Source organism: Rhynchophorus ferrugineus, unplaced genomic scaffold (genome assembly GCF_030347505.1).
Source record: "Rhynchophorus ferrugineus isolate W39M unplaced genomic scaffold, kcgeb_rfMv2 rfM1, whole genome shotgun sequence".
Classification (NCBI taxonomy): domain Eukaryota; kingdom Metazoa; phylum Arthropoda; class Insecta; order Coleoptera; family Curculionidae; genus Rhynchophorus; species Rhynchophorus ferrugineus.
In genome coordinates, this window is record NW_027472580.1 from 26,304,963 (window position 1) to 26,321,117 (window position 16,155).

The following is a 16,155-nucleotide window of genomic DNA, read 5'->3' on the forward strand; positions in this document are numbered from 1 at the left end:
CTAAGAACCATCACAAATGTTAATAACGACCATGCCCCAGCAAGATTCGAACCCGCGACTATCGCAACAGAAGGAGGAACGCCCTGTCGCCTTTACCACTGCGCCAACCAAGTCACTTCAATTTAAAAAACTGAAGTGCAAATCTCTTTCTTCTATTTAAAAAGTTAGCTATTTGCATAAAATAATAAATACATACATCTCAGAATGAGAATTATGTTAAAAAGAAGCCCTGGGAAAGACTTCAACGTTTCTTTCTACAACACAAGCTAGATGGAGATCATCATCGCTATTTCAGAACAGGTGGAAAAGAAAAAAAGAGAACTTTTAATGTTAAAAATGAGAAGCAAACTAAAGAAAATAATCGAATTTCTAAAGGGGATCATATTGCAAAAGAGAATTAAATGAAAGGTAATATTAGTACTGATGACCCCGGTGGTTTGAAATATTATTAGCACAATTTGAGATTTGATCTAAATAGCGTTAAATTCGTCTGCTAGTGAGCATAAACGACGTAATGATAAAATTGGCATTATATAGTGGTCAAATGACTAATTCTATTGTTAACTACCTGACTAAAAATGGAACCACACACGTTGTGCTATATATACGTTGCTGTAATTATAAAACTAACTCTGGATTGATCCCTTATAGGTTAATAATTAATTGGTTATTTTTTCAAAAAAAAACCCAGTTGACGGTAGTCTGGTTGATCCGAAATTTCATTCACGTTACTTGGAAATTAATTGATGCTTTCCTGATACGTAAATTTAAATTATCAACAAAATCGTATGTAGAGATAATATTTATAAATAAAAGGCAATATAAATCATTGTTTATAATTATTCACAGTTCATAAAGCATGTTTATTATTAAACATTTTTTAATCATTTCAAAGTATAATATAAAAATAGATTAATACATGCGTACACGGTATATATTTATAGGTTTGCAATTTGTTAAATATAATAATATTTAGAGATATAGTCTTGTTAAAGATAGCATACATTAATTTCGTTTTTTCAAACTGATTCTGTTTAGATTCAAGAATTAAGATGAATTTTTTATTAATTAGAAACCAATTTTTTTTATATTTAGCTAAAATTCTGACAGAATTATATCGGACCAATAGAATAGTTGTAGTGATATTTTTAGGAAAAAATCACGATGTGTCGGCGCTATGAGAGAAATAGCTTTATCCTAAAGGCGTATAACACTCAAATAATATTCTTTATTGGCGATTTGCTCCGGTACTACAACTGCTTTATAATAGTACCTTTGGAGGACCCGGGGGTTGGAGATACAAAAAAACCCCTTTAAACTAATATAGTTAAATTATGTGTGAAAAGTGAGCCGTATTTTAAAAGTATATCCCGTTCAATAAAACATCCAATGCATCAAATTTGGCTTTCTATTTACAATGATTGTCAGTTTATAATCTCTAATTACCATTACTAATATTTTGAAGAATTTTGCAGATATTTGGCAACATGGTCCACCAGTCCATCCCAAATCGAATTTAATAGACTAATTTTATACTATATATCTTTTGACTAGAATAAAATAAGAAGGAAAATCGCTTCTAGTTTAAAACATGCATTGACCATTTTATTGGACGAGCTATATGTGGAGTGTACCACTGAAAATGTTTCCATCAAACACTAGTTAAAGCCAAAAAGCTAAGTTTACCAGATAACCTAATATCCCTTATTCCTATTTCCTATATTCTTTATTTATCCAAGTATGAGTATATTTGGAAGATAGGTCTTTCCAAGTAAAAAATCGGTGACTCAGTCTCCTTTCGGAAGCAAATCTCCGCAGGACCTCCACAAGGTTGTCCATTAGCACTGGCCCTGTTCAACCTATATATGGCCGATTTCTCACTCCTTAAGTTATCAAACACAACATTCTATACAAACGACATAGTGTTCTTCAGCACAGGATATAATCCCGATGCTATCAGAAACAGACTTCAAAAACAACTCACTAAGGCGATAGCATGATACAAATTTTGGCGACTGCAGATTAACCCCCGCAAAACTCATCTATTATCTTCCATCGTCGGAAGGAGTTCATAGCGCCTAAAAATCGACAAAGTTCCTATCCCCTGACTTCAGAAAGTGTCATACCTCAGTTGCCACTTCGCAGGTTCCAACGGTCAGCTGAAATCCAACACGCTATCTACAAAGGCAATGGCATTTACAGCATTCTATACGCACTCCTTTGCGAAAAACTTCCTACTCCCAGAAAGCGACTCTGTTCAAAATGACGCAAACCCAGTAGTAACCTAGGTGTCGCCCACAAATCTAAACATGCAGCAAAAAACCATTTGGTTCCAGCTCGTCAATTTGGCTCATTCAAAAAAAATCTAACACTAATTAAGATTCCGTCTGAAATCTTTGGATATGAAGGAAAACTGACTAGATAGTGAAATAAGTTGTATTATGGGTACCATGTATTTTTAAAACTAAACAAAAAAGAAATTTGTACTAAAAATTATAATGAGAAAGATACCAAGTTTAAATTAAAATTTGTTAGGAACAAAGATGTTTTTATTTATGTTTAAATTTTATATATTTAATTATGTCTTTTTATGTGTATTATTTACACTGTATCTTGAATTTTTTAATATGATATATACATAATATGCTGTTTAATATACTAATTATATAAATCTAATAATTAAGCCAGTCAATTTCTGGCGAATACACATTATTAATTATTTATATTTAACACTTGGCTTCATAATACGTTATGTATTGAGGTTACCAGAACAATTTAGTGAAATCGAATAGATGTCTTAGAAATGAAATATTTAAAATTGCATCATTATGGTTAATATTGTTTAACGTTAAGGTAACATGAAAATTTCCTGCGAATTATCAGTAAGATTTTTAGAATTAGTTCGAATGTCGGAAATATGATGAATCAAATGTTCTTAGATTTAATTAATTTTGAATACATATTTACGCAAGTTTTTTTTTATTATTTAATTAATACATTGTTACAAGGCGTTTCCGTCTAACCTACAATTTGTCTTTATGATAACTTAAATCTAAGTATATAACTAGGAGGACCCATCGACCCTAAATCAGTCTCTGGTGAAATAATGTTTATACATGTCACTGCTGAATTTTTTAATATATGCACCTGACTACACAACACTACACAAGATCAGATGGTTTGATTCTTTTGAATCTGTGTCCTGTTCTGGTGGAATCCAAAAGCTGCAATATTTCAATATTTGTATGAGAATGGAGTCTTTCTTCATGTCCCCTTGCAATTATCTTGATTTCTTGACTGACTGTGGGTATCTGAAGGTCTCGATGTAGGTAATTAGTCCTATAGTATTTGGGTGCACCCACAATACCTCTCAGGACTTTGTTCTGAAAAATATGTATTTTCTTTATGTTACTCTTTGCAGAACATCCCCATAATTGAACACCGTATGTCCATATAGGTTTCAATATTTGCTTATATAATAGCAATTTATAATGTACTGATAATTGTGATTTTCTTCCAATTAGCCAGTACATTTTCTATATTTCAATTCCAGTTCTTTTTTTTCTTCTTTATATGTTCCTTCCAGCGAAGTTTTGCATCGAGATTCATTCCGAGATATTTAGCGTTGTTGCTATATGGAATGATTAGTGATATGAATGATATATGAATGCTATTATGAATAATATAGTGTTATTTAATGTTATTAGTGCTTGTACGGTCTGTTTATAGGTGAACTGCACATGTACAGATTCACTTTCATTAATTCTTATTTTCCAAGCTTGTGTCCAATTATTTATATTGTCACTTGCCTGTTGTAATTTTCCTGAGATTTCTTCACAATTGTCTCCCACAGCTATAATCGCAGTATCATCCGCAAATGTAGCCATCGTAATATTTTCCATTTGTGGTATATCACAAGTATAAAGTAGATAGTCCCAGTACACTTCCTTGTGGTACACCTGCTTTAGCTTCTTTTATTGTAGAGTAAGCTTCTTCTTGTTTGACTCTAAACATTCTAATTTCTATTCATATCATTTTCTGTAGTATAAGAACAAGGCCTTCATGCCAAACCTTATCGAAGGCTTGTTCAATAACATCTGTTATTCTGTGGACCTGGTCAATTGTTGAGTGCTTGTAAATGAACCCAAACTGATGTGTTGGTATTAGGTTTTTTCTCTCTATTTATTCTTTTTATTCTTTTTCGTTTTATTCTTTTCAACAGGAGTTTTTCAAAAACCTTAGATATTACTGGCAGCAGTGATATAGGTCAATAGGATTTTATTTCGTTTGGTGACTTTCCAGGTTTTGGGTTTACGCAAGTGATACTAATTCTATAGAATTATCTAACAATTAATTTACTGCCGCGATCAAAAAATACTAGAACCTAAAATCGTAGTTTTCATATGTGAACGCTGAATGCCTTGTCTGTGAATATGGAATGAGTTGTTTTAAAAGAGCACAATAATGATTGATAACTCCGATTTTGTTCTCATGATAATACGTTCATTCACTTAGAATTTGCTCTTTTCGAATTTTATTTAAATTTTACTATCCTACAGTCCTATTCATGCTATCGGATTTTTATTTATTATTTTTATTTATATATTAGCACCTATATTTTTTTTTCTGAATCTTGCATTGGGCAAATCAGTTTTAATGTATTTTTCTCTTTTGAGACTTTATTGTAAGAAATGGGTATAGTGTATTTTACTCAAAGTATTGTCCATCGATAGCCGCTACTTTTTCACATCTTTCCGGCAAATTATGGATTTTATCTGGAAAGTATAATGAATCTCTTGATTAGTGTTAACTATCCACGAATGGACCCATTTTTTGTATGAGTGCTGCTGAGACAAGTCACGATTCATATGTTGGAACAAGTAATAATCAGAAGGAGCAAGGTGTAGAGAATATGACGGGTGGGGTAGCGCCTCACATTTCAATGTTTCCAAGTATGTTTCCCAGTTTTACCCGGATAGCGATCCCCATTCATAATTTCATTAGGTTTTAGCTGATATCACCAAATATAGAGCATTAGTTTAGAACCATGGATTCTAGGTCATTCTAGTCATTTGGACTATTCAGAGGTCTTTGCCCACGATTTTTCTCCATGATTTCTTTCGCTTTGGATTATCCTAATGAATCCATTTTTCATCACCATTAACAATGCAATGCAAAAATCCTTTTCGATATTGTCGTTGGAACAGCATTTCTCTCATGACCAAACGCCTTTCAATGTCCCTTGGCTCCAATTCATGCGACAAAAGCAACGGAAATCATCGAGTAAAGCCCTCAAATCCTTAATTTTTTGTGCCTACCCAGAACCTTTAAAACACCGAAACCATTATTAACCACAAATTGATGGAGCATATAGCCTGCCGCCATAAGCTTCCCAAAACATTTGATCATCTTTAGTCGCTATTCTCTTTAAATTGAAGAAAAACTTCCCGCAAATTCAGACATTTTCAACGCCCTGAAAACATGTTTAATTCCTACCAGTGAAAAATAAAGCCTACCAGTGAGGGTTCAACGTGGAGTTGGTTAGAAATGTACTCGATGCGATTTTATATAGAGTAAGAACAAATTTTTAAATCCTTTTATTATTTTTATAAATCTAAGCCATTTAAATTGGAGCTTGAGAAGTATTGAGTGTATTAAGATGGTTTTAAATAACTTGCGAGCTATAGGAAATGTGATTTAACATCTAACATGTGATCCGGAGAAGCATGGAAAAATACATGTTCGGAATTAAGATAACATAGAAAACTTACTTAAATTATAGAGTAAACACAGACGAAAAAAACGTCATTTTCTAAAACTTTATTATGTTTATATTTTCCATAATTCTCTAAAACATTATTTTACTACGCTTCAAAATATATATTTTGTCAAGGTTATCTACAAAAAATGTGTACTACTTATCAACAATAACAATCAGAGAGTAAATAAAACAGTAAAGGACTATAAACAATTTCTGACAAAAAATAGTAGAAAATCCACAAAATTCCTCGATATTAAAAAACGATTTCTTTGAATGAAATAAAACACCTTCAAAAAATGTTTACGTACATTAATCACAAACAAAAAAAATTCCAGAATATTTCACATTTATAAATAGCTCTTTTTTATATCACGAAGTTATAGTAAAACGCAATATGCAAATATTTTTATGTGCTGATGTAAGTTTTCCGTCTAGTTAAAATGAAATATTTAATTGAACCGTGATGATCCAGATTTGTATATTAGACGCTACTATAATTGCTTGTAAAAAATCTAATAAAGAACGGTTCAAAGAATAAATATTCCGTACAATGTTTCTTTTTAAACTGAGCAAAAAAATACTATTTTTAATAGTACTATTATTTTATGAACATCTATTAGGTTCATTTTTATAAGTAATATTCTGTGACGACAATATTTTTACATTAAAAAAATTATTTTCTACAGAAACAATAATCTTGACATTAGATGGTGTAGAATCAAAATAACTTCTTGAACAATTATTAAAAATGTAGGACTTTTCATCTTCAATTACTAGATTCTTTTTTTAAATATTTTTAACCGACTGCGAAAAAGGAGGAGGTTTTATGTTCGGCTGTATATTTTTTTAAATATATGTTCGCCGATTTCTCCGCCAATTCTGCGTGGATTTTCAAAACTGTTTTTTTATTCAAAAGGGTGGTAATTTGTTTCCGAGGTGGTCCCATCGGAAACAAATTAGGATCTGATGGTTTACACATATTTTTTATCTTAAATATTCAGATATTTGTGTACAATGTTGTTGCTGAGCTGATGTGACGTTTTAGCAGTTTGCGTTTTAAGCACTAACTATAGCATATAAGACCCCTGCCATAATTTTACATACAATTATTTTAAGCAACAAACATACAAAAATGTATGAAATCAAATGCAAAAAAATGATATACCAAACAAAATGTGCTGCATGAAGAGGGCTTTGAAAAATATGATAAATCGAAACGGTTGTGGTTGGTACGGTTGCGATCTGGTACAGCTGTTGATATCTTCCGGTCCTACAGATACCGTTGCTTTGGCACTTGAATGTGGTCCATCGACGACGTTGAGAACAAGCTATTTTTCGGACAGGGCTCCCGTAATCGACGCTGTAAGAGGATCGATTGTTCGACGACGTGGTAGCTTATTTTCTTCGACGGCAAGACGTTAACAATTCTGGTACCTCGGCGAAGACAGGACGAGTCTACGGTGACTGCAATCGGTACCTAGCTTCTGGAGCTGCTCTGTGACTAATCCGTAGTCACATACGTTACGGTAATTCAGAAAAAAAAAACAAATAACGACGGTATCCGAAGCTGCCCAAAGCCTTTCAAATCAAAATGTCTGCCATTATGACGGAGACGGCGAGCGAAGGAAGACATTATCATTTAAACATAGCGCCGAAAGAAATGTTTAGCCGAGACGCTGATGATTAAGCAGTGATGAAAAAATATCTATGAGTTCAAAAGATTGTGAAAGAAAATTTTGACAAAAAATTAAAAAAAAATTAATTGGAAATAATGAAATGAAATTTAAGCTTCATTGTTTCAGAACTAAAATAAAATTTAATGAGGAACAAATGTTTGAATGAATGTAATGTTGAAAAAATAACGGTAAAATAGAAAACGAAAACGAAACATGTTGCACGTACCCTCCATTCACGAGTCCTAACCCAATTTTGCGAAAGATCACGTCGGAGTCACCACTTTAGGGTAAATTATATGGCTCGGTGAATACAGGTAAAACCAAATGAAACAGTGGTATTTACATTATGTGACCGTTATTTTTTGGCTATATAAATACAATTAGATAAAACGGAGGGCAGTGGTGTTACCTGGAGACGAGGCTTGGGCAGTCGATGGTGGCACGTCTAAACCAAACGATGCTTGAGCACCGAATGAATGGAAATACCCTTCAATAACATCCCAGATAAACGTCTCGGGGTTGCCAGTTATTCGTTATCGGGTTCTAGTTGGCGCTGCTGGCACCCCGCCCGTGTTCAACATCTGGAATTATATTTCTGGGTATTTTGTAGACCGTTATTCCACGATGTAAAATGCGACATACCTCAAGGTCGCTACATGTGACCTATATTAATCGCCTCTGATAGTCAGCTGGTAGGAGTAATGTATAAGACCATTTCGGCTCCATCAGATACACAGAATATTTGGTGGCTTTGGCATGGCATTGATGTTAATGTGACCGCTATAGTATAATATTTATTGTTTTTGGAAATTGCCGCATAACAACGCTATCTAAGAACTCTTTCTTTGTTGCTTTTGAATCGGAAAAAATTAAAGCCGCTTGTCAGCACTTCTATATTCCATAAATCATTTCCATCGTTTTTGATCATACAAAAACTGCTTCTTATGTAATTTACAACTATTCTGAAAGGCTGACTGGCGAGTGATCAACTTCGCCTCAGACGACATTCGGTCTTACCCAGCCTGGTTAGCGTAAGTTCAACAATTTTGTTTGTTTTTTTTTTGCTAGTCGGTTTTTGCACTCTTGCATTAAGACAATCACATTTATAGACATAAATTTAAGGCAATGCCTCAGCAGGATTCCAACCCGCAACAATAGGAAGACCGTCCTATCGCCTTGATCACGGCGCCAACCAAACTAGCTTTAAGCATATAATTGACAGTAATCTAACTTTAGTAGACACAGCTATTACTAGGAGACTTTCATAACATTTTGAAAAAAAAAATCAAGCTAATTCGTCCTCTAAATACTAGTTCATCCACTGTATGGATTGAGATTGACAGTACTTTATGAAATCAGATGTACGGTGATTATTAATAAAGTTGTAACAAACTATTTGGAATTTTTTATTGAAATCTTGAAAATTGATTTGTAAATTCATGGTCTATAATTCATAACTTACGTCGAAAATATATATTAGTTCATTCATGAATTATTCAACTAATTTGATATTTACTTTCTACAATAGCAGCGTTGATTTTCATTAATTTTTAACTGATATTTATTAAGTAACTGTCCTTAGTATTCTTTTCTAGAAAATTTGTTATTTAAATGTAATACTTTACTTATTTACTTACGGATTCGACGTATTCTATATAAAAACGTCAGATATTGTTTAGATAATGTTCAATAATAGATTTATCTAAAAAAAAAACATCAACATAAGTGTAGCAGCTCAGTGATTTTCCGCAGTCCACTAAACGAAAAATTGCAACGTTAGTTATTCAAATTTCAACATAATCTTTATAATCCCATTCAAACAATTCTCGGAGATTCATAATATAATAAGGATTTTATCTCAATATTATGATGATATTAATATAAATTTAATTCTGAAAACCAATTTTGTTTTCAATGAGCAAAAGCGACATATATAGCCAGGCAATGGTTGGACTGTGGTTAACACTATACAAGTTCACTGGCACTGTTGGAAGCCCGTAAATGAAAGGTCGACATACTCATCAAACGGCAGCTATGCGTTAACACAAAAAAGGGAAAATATATTAATTATTAACAATTTCAATGTATCAATAATTTTCTATTAATATGGATCGATAGTTTATAGCGCAAAATGTAGTGGATGCTTTATATTCATTGATTTTTTTTAATAGAGTTTATATCTGTTAAAATTTTAAGTGATTTTACTTACTATTTTTTTTTATTCAACATAATTCCCTTCAAGGGTGATACATTGATTATAGCGACCCTCCAATTTTTCGACACCATCTTCAGGCTTCAGTTTCATCACCTCTTCATTCGAGTAAAATTTCTTCCCAGCGAGCATTCTTTTGAGATCTGAGAACATGAAATACTCGTTGGGAGTTCTGGAGAATACGGTGGATGAGGAAGCAATTTGAAGCCCAATTCATGGACTTTTGCCATCGTTTCCACTGACTTATGACCCAGTGCATTGTCTTGGTGAAGCGGTACGTTCTTTTTTTCAAATGCGGCCGTTTTTCGGCGATTTGATCCTTCAAATAATCCAATAACGCTATGTAATAGTCACTGTTGATGGTCCTTCCTTTTTCAAGGTAGTTAATGAAAATTATTCCATGCGCATCCCAAAATACAGACGCCATAACCTTGCCAGCCGACTGTTGCATTTTCCCACGCTCTGATGCGGGTTCATCGTGTGCAGTCCACTCGGATGACTATCGATTGGACTTCGGGGTGAAACGATTGAGCCCTGTTTCATCCACTGTCACATATCGATGCAAAAACTCGGGTTTATTATACTTGATCATCTTCAAACACTGCTCCGAATCATCGACTCGTTGTTGTTTTTGGTCAAAAGTGAGCTGGCGCAGCACCCAAATACCCAAATATTCGTGAATGATATAATGTACTCGTTCAGTTGATATCTTTAGAATGTCTGCTATTTCATTCAATTTCAATTTACGGCCATTCGAAATCATTTTGTGGATTTTTTAAAAGTTTTCGTCGGTAACAACCTCTTTTGGGCGTCCACTGCGTTCACCGTCGTCGGTGCTCATTTCACCACGTCTAAACTTAGCATACCAATCCTTGATGGTTGATTTTCCTGAGACAGTGTCCGGAAACTTGGCATCAAGCCAAGTTCTTGCTTCAATTGTATTTTTCCCTTCAAAAAGCAATATTTTATCAACAGGCGAAATTCCCTTTTATCCACTTTTTTCACAATAACAAAAGTTGCTTCACTCAGAATGCTATAATTCACAAACTAATGATCCGACAGCTCTACGACTATATTTATACACGCATCTTTTGAGGGTTAGGGCTAATTAAAAAGATATGGATTTATTTCTAGTAGCGTCATCTATGTGTCAGGCCGGGGACATTTCAATTGACCGGTTACTATTAAATAGAAGAAGACGTATAGTTGGGTTATATGAAATAGCTATCTCAATTACACTAAATATAACAATTATTGCTTGAAAATTGAGAAATATGACATGTTATAATATTATGTACGATATATACTACCATGCAAGCTTTTTTGGTTTACTAGTTGTTGAATTCAATTTTAAAAACTATCTTTTTACTATCTTTTTACCTACATATGACACAATTAAAAAATGTTACTATAGCTGCATTTGCTAATGACACTGTGATACTGGCTATTGGAAACAATAGCGAAGAATTAACCAGAAAACTGCAATACGCAACTAATAATATAAATATATGGAGACAAACATGGGGAATAAAATTAAACGTGAGTGAATCGATACAATGTATTTCCCACACAGTAACAAAGGGATAAATAAGTATTGCGATGAATTTTGAAACAAAACTTCGTTGAAAGGAACACAATTAAAAAGGAAAAGAAAAGTATTCGAATTGAAATTCAAAAAATGTATTAATTATTTGGAAGATCTAAATTATCCGTTATAAAAAAATAATGCCTACACATTTCATAATTTATATAGATCAAACTGGATATGTCTAATCAATATTTAATAAAAACTAGTAATTATGATAAAATTAATTTGAACTCATACATTGCTTAATAATAAAGTATTGTAGTCAACAAGTCTCAAGAAACATTGCGGATATAAATATTCTTTTGAGTGAAAAATATTCGCGACAATGTTATTACGTCAAAGGAAAGTCATTCATTACTTTAAATATATCCAACACAACGTTGTCTGAGAGGCATCGCATTTATCTACAAATAATTATCATACAAAGATGTCATAATACAATTGCCAATATTATTTTTTCACTTAGTGTATCGAGAAATTGCGCATTAAAACATTGGACACTTACCAATTTATACGAAAGTGGAAAGAGACAGATATATCAAAATGGGAACAACTTATATCAGGCTTATTTAATTATATAATATAATTGTGACTTTCTGAAGATATTGTCTCCTGAATGATATTGAAACGATTTGTGTGACTTGACACAGTTTCATTTTACTTACCTTTTTATTATTCTATATTGTGATTAGCGTTGGGAACTATCGACTGAAAATTATCGAAACAGTCGATAGTCGTAAAACAGTCGAAACAGTCGATAATCAAAAAACTGGCGACTAAAAATAGTAATTGCAAATGCCCGGTTCGATTATTTTTTTCCATTCGTGATACCGGACGAAGAGGCACGAATTCTTTGCCGTTTAATTTATGATGTGCTAACTTTTTCCAACAGTACTATAAGTGAAACGGAGGGGGTCTACATATACTAATTTTAAAAAAGAAAACGAAAGAAATAATTGCTGAACACTATTACGTTGCAATGAATAATTTCATTTTAAATAAAATAGGATTATTTTTATATTTGACTGTTCTGTGGATATGTAAAAAGAAATGAAGTAATGAACACCCAAATATTTTTATCGTATTTTAAGAATATGTCAATTGCTATTTTTATATAATATACTATAATAAATGTAGAAAATATAATAGAATCAAAACCTAAAATATAAATATGTACAATAACTATAAATACTAAATAAACACTAAATGTATAACTAATCGTAGAAAAAAAATTAATCCAAGACATAACATAAAAGTTCCATTTATTATTGCATGGAAATATTCGTAAATTACTGTTCAAAAATATAATCATGTTCAGCTGTTCTCCCGTGGGACGATTTCTTCAGTCGTTAATAATTTGACAGGATTTTGAAAAAACTCGTTGCCAGGGTAGAGATGTTGCAGATATAGTAAAATATTTTAAATGTAAGTGATATAATTCAGGTCAATATAACTTTATGAGCTTGCAAATATCCAATGGGTTTTTTAAGTATATAATCCATAGGCATATCTATATAGGACAGGCATTTTCTAATACTGCTTAATTTGTAAAGTTGTTGTAGAACCTAGTGTAAAATTTAACAATTGCAACTATAAAAACACCTTCAAATCATTTCGAAGATATTCGGTAGGAAAGAAGTTTTGATTGGCAAAAGGCTTGAACAAAAATCGACAGAGTTAGATGGAAACAAAAAGTCACTAAAAAAATATTACCTATTATTGCCATAAAAACAGACAAAAATATTTTAGTATGTATCATTAATAATTTTATTCTTCTTGCACTATTAAATTAATAATCTTGAAAAATATCGTTCCATAATGCTTCTATAATGTACAATATATTGTTATTTACAAGCAAATTACAAAAAAAAACATAAAACCATATATATGACATATAAATCTATGTAAGCATAAATTCGGTGCTATATTTTCAAGGTCGCGGCTAGGACGACAGAACCAAAATGTTAAAAATCAGTTGAATGAAACTAGTAGAACCGAAAATAGTAAGTCCACGACAGAAACAGTCGATAGTAAATAATATTAAAATCAGTCGGATTGAAAATAGCGACTGAGACAGTCGATAGTAAAAAGTAGTCAATTACTAAAGAGCCGATAGTTGCCAACGCTAGTTGTGATCTCAGTAATTACAATCAGATCAAACATTATTTCGTATATATTTCTATGTAAAGGAAAACTGATGCAGGATGGACTATATTTTTGAAATTTTTGATGTATTTTTTTTTATTTCACCTTCATAAATATGTTAAGTTTCGAACATCTGCTCCAAAAGTTGATCGTTTCATTTATAAACAAGTCCAGGAAATCCCGTCGATTTAAATAGTATTTTCACCTTGGAAATTATACAAGTAAACAAGCAGCTTTATCAGATTTGCTGTTTCATGAATCACAATATCATAAATAAGCCATCGAGTACATTACAGGTACAATTTTCTGTTTTCAACAAGATTTATCATTTAATTAATCCATTCATTTTAATGTTCAATATTGGAAGCAGTTAATAACTGGTGACGTCGCTGTAGTGAAGCTCTTGTGTTGGTTTCCATTTAAAATGTATGTTACATCAAAGATGTATTGACAATGTCCATCAGTATTTTACCAAATTACATTTGGTATCCATTCATTCATTTGTAATTACCATTACAAAATGTCTTGATAACTAACATATTATTCTTTCAGGCACTGCCCTAGATGTATAGTTTATCATATGAAACAACCAAGGAGCATCATAAAAATGTCTGATGTCAGCAAGTCGCAATGTTGCCATGCCAACTTAGAATTTTGGTTTACAACGTTTGCCGACTTATAACCTCTAATTACTATCACCAATGTTTTAAAGTATTTTGCAGACATTTGGCAACATAGTCCACGAGTACCTACCCAAATTGAATTTTATAAGGTGATTCGGTTACATGTTTCGGCGAATCATTCTGTAGCTTTTTAACTAGGAGACTTTAAATAGAGAAATGAGGAAGGAAAATGCACTCATAGTTTCTCGAATTTCTCATTTTTACAAACATGCTTTGGTTTGCTCAATGACTGAAAATATTCAAATTTTATCGGAATTTGTTTAATATGTAGTGAAAACACTTAAACATACATAAAATCAAGTACACCAAGATTAGGAAAAATTATATATAACATTGCGTCAATAAATACCAGTATGGCGACATTAAAGAGAAAATATTGTTAAATAAAAAATTCCCAATTAAAAACAGAGTTTATGAATATTTAACTTCCTGAAATTGTAATTGATTATCTTAAAATTCCAATAATATCTTGAAATAAAAATGTTAAGAATTTTTCTCTATTGTCCATCACGATTCATTTAATGACCTCTTTTATTAATATTACTTAATGTCACCCTATCTTATCTTATAACCATGCACGATTATTTATTTTATACCTAGATATTTTATTCATATATATATATATATATATATATATATATATATATATATATATATATATATATATATATATATATATATATATGTTTATCTTTTAAAAAATGGCGAAGGCTGTATTGTGTATAGAATATAAAACCAGTTTCTATGTATGTAAGAAAATCATCAAATAACTTACCTAACATATATAAAAAACTATTTTACGAGGAAAGTATATCCGACAGAACTATGGACCTAAATTTATTTGTATAGTTCTTTACGGCTATTATATAATTTTTATAATTTGGGATATTTCAAATAGATCTAATAGTATATCTTTAAACGTTTACCGAAAAAACCAACGATTAACAAACGGAATATATGTGAAATATAAATCGAAAAGCTTAAACAGCAACGTGAATCCTTATAAAGGTATTGATATATTAGCTTCTGTAATGAAATTTCGACCTTAACATACAATTACATATAAACTAAATAAACTAAATTTATGGATATAACCATCCAGACTGTTAATAATTCAATGTAATCAAGTGCTCCATGTAAAAATTATATTTATTCAATATATATACTTATATATAGCGAATAAACGGTATACATTACCTGTACGAAATTAAATCAAACGATTAAACAGACACTGCATATCGTCTTAAAGACACTATTGGCTAAAAAACAGGTTGGACAATGTAAGGCCTGTTCTTACTCACTACACGCCGTTATATCATGTAGTAAACGCGTCACGGTGTCTTTTATTGCCCCAGTCCGATCGATATACCGACGCTCACGACGACCTCGACGCCTGCAGTGGTGTCTCATTTGTTAAAATTTCCATAGACATCCCTTAAAACACACTATTACTAATTTAATTGAATGATATAATAGTTATAGTTCCTTTAAAATATAATGTTTATAATATAGAGCAAACCACATATTGATCTATTTTTAAGTGCATGTTATTTCAACATTGAAAATCAATGGGTAATGTCATGTGACATTGACAGTTATGTTAATGTCAAAAATACAGTGTAATAAAACCCCGTTTGATTCATAAAATATGTGAAATATATATGCACTCTTTGTTTTATGTCTTAATACATGAGTGAAGTAACGGAGAATCCTAAATATTCCAGAGAGGAACTTTTCCAGAAAGAATTCCAGAAAAGCATGATAATGTGATGTAATATAATGTATATATATAAATGTAAATTTCACCAGTAAGAATAAGATAATGTGATGTAAATCGAAGCTATTTGTGAAACAAATTTACAGACAATGCAATATTTGCTAAATTATCTTAACAAAATGAGCTACTATCAATCCCTCTATTACACCATTTATTTTTTTAGCGTTATTTAAACTACATTGTCGAAAGTTGTATTCTTTTGACCAATTATTTTATAATATTAACATGCAAAATTTCCATAGTATTATCCTCAGATGACCCATTTATTGAACTATATAAATAAATTGTTTTTAAAGAAAATTGTAATTCATTG

The 16,155-nt window shown here is 31.6% G+C and overlaps 1 protein-coding gene across 1 annotated transcript in view; it reads right to left on the minus strand.

The window, feature by feature from the left end:
• The window catches only part of LOC143196122 (uncharacterized), a 31,609-nt gene extending 16,206 nt beyond the window's left edge, over positions 1 to 15,403 (minus strand). The window contains exon 1 of the mRNA XM_076403740.1: positions 15,263 to 15,403. The gene's annotated coding sequence lies outside the window, so the exon portion shown is untranslated. The remainder of the gene's footprint in view (positions 1 to 15,262) is intronic.
• Positions 15,404 to 16,155: the final 752 nt, after the last annotated feature.